The following is a 4,939-nucleotide window of genomic DNA, read 5'->3' as shown; positions in this document are numbered from 1 at the left end:
ACTTTAGTGGTAGGTATATGAGCTTACACAGATGCCAAAGTTGAATAGAACAAAATACATGCACACGGGAGCACACGCACATGTATGTGTGTGTGTGTGTGTGTGTGTACACGCACACTATACATTTACTATTGCCTACAAAAGCATGTGGATATATAATCATCTCAAAGTTTAAGGCCAAATTGGTGTACCGTATGCATTGTTTACAGCAGCCAAAAGAACCTAAGTGACCATCAACAGATGAACTGCCAATGAAATATGTATATGCATATAATGGAGAATATTGTTTAGCATTAAAAGGGAATGAAATTCTCCTGCATGCTACAGCAGGAATGAACCATATTGAGATCATGCTAAGTGAAACTATGTATCAAAGAGCAAACAATGCTATGTAATCCCACGTACATGAGATTGTAGAGTAGCAAGCTCAAAAAATAATAATGTGGTCATCGGAGTCTGAGGGTGAGGGACAGAGGAGACAAGGAATAGGTAATGATTGTGGCATTTCCCTTGGAGAAGATGGAGATAGATGGTGCTGATGGTTCCACAACAATATGAATGTGTTTAATGCCACTAAGCCATATGGTTAAAATGGTTAAGATGATAACTTTTATCACACATACAAAAATCAATAACTTTTATATATATTAGTAACACACTTGCCAGGAGCAAAATTGGGGAAATATCCCATTCATAATAGTTTTTTTTAATATCTAGGAATAAACCTAAACAAAAAGGAGACCGATTTCTACCAAGATGAAGAAATAAACTGAGGAAAATGTTAGAAGATAGATCTCCCTGCTCTAGATTTGGCAGAACTAATATTGTAAAGATAGCTATATCACTGAATGCACTATCTACAGAGTATATGCCATTTCCCTCAAAATCCCAACAGTATCATTCAGGAAAAAATGGGGTAGGCAAATCTTAAAACTCAACTTGGAAACACAAAGACTATGAACACTCAACACAAGAAGAACTATGCTGGCAATATCGAGACAACTGATCTCAAATTATTCTACAGGTCCATAGTGGCAAAACATGCTAACCAGAGGGGGAAAACAGACAGAGTAGAGGACTCAGAAATATATAGATAGAGCAACCTAATACTTGGCAATGGTGTCAAAAAATAAATAAAAATAAAAAAAATCTGTGTAAGTTGATATACCCGCCACTGAAATAGGACATAGAAGGAACTGTTGTATTCTTAGGCCATATGTTCATCCCTAGATTTCAAGTTGCATTTCTAGAACTGGAAGAAAAGTCACTTCATCAGTCTACAGTGCATGGCAGACAGGACATCTACACATAGAAAGATTAAACCAGACCCATAGCCCTCAATCTGCACAAAATCAGTTAAAAATGTATCATAGATCTTAATGCAAGGCCTGAAACTTTGAAACTGCAACAAGAAAACACATCAAGACAAAGCGTGGACAAGAAATTACTAAAAAGAACTCCAAGAGCAAAGGATGTAACCCTAGGGACCCAAAATAAGATCATGTAAGTTCGAAACACTTGTGCATAGCAGAACAGTCACCAGAGGATGAGGCAGGGCAGTCTCCAGAATGAGAAGGAAAAAAAGTCCTTTCCAAATATACCCTAGATCGAGGAGTTAGTATTCAGAATATATATTTTTAAAAATATAGAAATTACATATCAAATTCAAATCATTCAATCAGTAAATGGATTCGGAGTTAGATAAACAGTCCCCAAAAGAAAGAATAGAAATGGCCATAAATAGCTTAATAGGTGTTCAACATCCTTAGTCATAAGAGAAATGCAAATCAAAACCAGTCTGAAATTCCATCTCACTGCAGTTGGAGTGAATGACATCAAGATAACAAGTGACAACAGATGCAGGCAGGGTTGTGGGGGTGCAGGCAGGGGTGTGGGGGATGCAGGCAGGGGTGGGGGGGTACTGTTAGGATTGTGGGGCAAGGGTGTGGAGGGTGCTGGCAAGGGTATGGGGGATGCAGGCAGGGTTGGTGGGGGATGAAGACAGGGGTGTGAGGGATGCTGTTAGGATTGAGGATGCAGGCAGGGGTGTGGGGATGCAGGCAGGGGTGTGGGGGAATGGTTACAGGGGTGTGGGGATGCAGGCAGGGATGTGGAGGATTTGGGCATGGGTGTGGGGAATGCAGGCATGGGTGTGGGGGATGCAGGCAGGGGATGCTGTTAGGATTGGGGGGGATGCTGGCAAGGGTGTGGAGGATGCTGGCAAGGGTGTGTGGGTGCAGGCAGGGGATGCAGGCACAGGTGTGGAGGATTCAGGCACAGGTGTGGGGAATGCTGTTAGAATTGTGGGGGATGCTGGCAAGGGTGTGGGGGATGCTGGAAGGTGTGGGGGATACTGGTAGGATTATGGGGGATTCTGGCAAGGGTATGGGGAAGAACCCTTTATACTGCTGATACAACTGCAAACTGGTGCAGTCACCATGGAAGTCAGTATGGAAGTTCCTCAAAAACTAAAAATAGGAGCTGAAGAGACGTCTCAGCCATTAAGAGCACAGCTTTCCCAGAGGACCCAAGTTTGATTCTTAGTACTCACATCAGGTACCTCACAACCCCCTCTAACTCCAGCTTCAGGACCCCCAACACTTCTGCTCTCTGGGGCACACACATTCATGTCCACATAACTTCTCAATGCACAGACGCGCGCGCGCGCACACACACACACACACAATTAAAAATTTATCTACTGCATGACCTAGCCTTACCACTGCAGGGCGTGTGCCAAGGCTCTGGGCCAACAGACCAAGAAGATCTACAGATCCATGGTAACTGATGCATACTATCCGCAGTAGATAAGAAATGAAGCCAGCTTAGCTGTCCATCATCAGATGCTTAAACAAAGAAAATGTGATATAATTACACAATGGGCTTTTATTCTCCTGTAAAGAAAAATACAATTATGAGATTTTTTTTTCAGGAAAGCAGATAACCCTGGAACTTGTCATGTTAAGTGAAATAAGCCAAGCTCAGAAAGACAAACCTCACATGGGGATCCTAGATTTATATGTTTATAATTACAAATACGTAACCCTGTATCATGAAACTTCAAAGAGCATGGGAGAGACCAGGAAGTGATCTTCCGGAAGTGAGAAGTGGGGAAGAAAAACAGAAAGTAATGGAATACATGTGACATCCAAGTGATAGGAGGGCTAGGAGGGAAGAGGGAGGCCAGCAAGAGGCAGCAGGAGATGGGGAGGGCAATGGGAAAGAGGAACAAAGAATAAACTGTAAGCCTGGCAGTGGTGACACGCGCCTATAACCCAGGCACTCAGGGTCGGGGGTTGGCAGAGGCAGGCAGATCTCTGTGTCTGAGACCAAGTTCCTCCACAGAGTGAGTTCTGGGACAGTCAAGGTAGCACAAAGACCTTGTCTCAAAAAACCAGAGAGAGAGAGAGAGAGAGAGAGAGCGCAAAATGAGTGTATGAAAATCCTATTATGAAATCCATCAATTGGCATTCTAACTTAACAAAAATATTTTAGTGATAAATGTATTTTATCGCAAATTTTAATGTATTTTGAAATCTAAAACCATCCGGGTTGAAAGATAGACAGCTTACTTTGCTTTTACGGCTCCCTCTGTTCAAAGAAGACAGGCCGCCAATCTACTGAACATGCTCACTCAGCTACACAGGCCTCCAGTTCCTGGATCAGACACCTGCAAGGAGGCAGAGGCTGGACACACCACAGATCCATGATCCAGGGGGTTAGGAAGGTTGATCTGCAGCGCCTAAGCCTCACTGTGACACTGGGAAGTATACTGATGGCTCTTTCTCCTTTGCTGTTCAAAGATGATAGACACTTCTGTCACTGAGTTAGTGTTCATCAAAAATGTTAGGGAATGTAAGACTCAGGAAGCCCAAGGTCTGCGTGAAGGAGCCCACACCTAGTGGAGCTAGGGCAGGCAAATCTGTCATACTGTATCACACAGAGAGAAATGAGAACCATTACACATAATTCTCAATACCATTGTGAAATGGGCTTGATGCATAGGTGAGCTCTCCAACTCACCACTGAAGTAGCCCTAAATGTTCTAATTGAAAGAAATGCTGTAAAACAAACAAATAAACAAACACAAAACCTTAAGTAGGATGGAGGAGCTGCCTGCACCTCTGGGTGGCTACCCAAGGAAGATGACTTTGATGTGCATTACTAAGGGATTCTGAGAGCAAGGATGCAAGGCAAGGGTCTGTTTGGGTAATGGGGTCATTACCATAGAAAACTGTCTGTCCCCTTACAGTCACATATCCTGTCCATAAGTGTGTTTAAAACACCAGCTATGTCAGCCATCATCTCAGGCCAGGAAGCATTTATTCCAACAGGCAGTGGCTCTCCACTCTCCGTTTAAGCCTTGCAGCCATCACCAGTCAGCAGCTCAAGGCTGTCCCTCTGATCATGACAAAGAGTATGCAGACCACTCTGCAGGATTCTTCTCACTGGGTGATATCCCCACCACCACTGTCTCCAGAGCCAAGAGAGTCAACGGTTTATGAAAAACACCACTGTTTCCTCTTGGCTGTATAATGCCATGAGAAATTTTTGTGTGGTGATGCATAAATCCCAGAAAGTTTGATTTTATAATTTGAGTTCCCTAAATTGTGGGTGGTTCCTCGGCTTTGTTAGTATTTACTAAATAGCCCTTGTCCATAAAATAAAACTGTTAAGTTCCCCAACTGAAGCACTCTGCCCCCAAAATATTCTAGGGCATACACAGGAATTCCTGTTCTAGTCAGGTGAGGTGGCTGGCTCTTCAGTGAAAGACTTTAGGTTTAAACTTTAAGTAGGTAGATAGATGGATAGATAGATAGATAGATAGATAGATAGATAGGTGATAGATAATAGGTAGATAGATAGATAGATAATTGATAGATAGATAGATAGATAGATAGATAGATAGATAGATAGATAGATAGATAGATAGATAGAT

This window comes from Mus caroli, chromosome 11, assembly GCF_900094665.2.
Source record: "Mus caroli chromosome 11, CAROLI_EIJ_v1.1, whole genome shotgun sequence".
NCBI classification, from domain to species: Eukaryota; Metazoa; Chordata; class Mammalia; order Rodentia; family Muridae; genus Mus; species Mus caroli.
Note: the sequence above shows the minus strand (reverse complement) of the source record.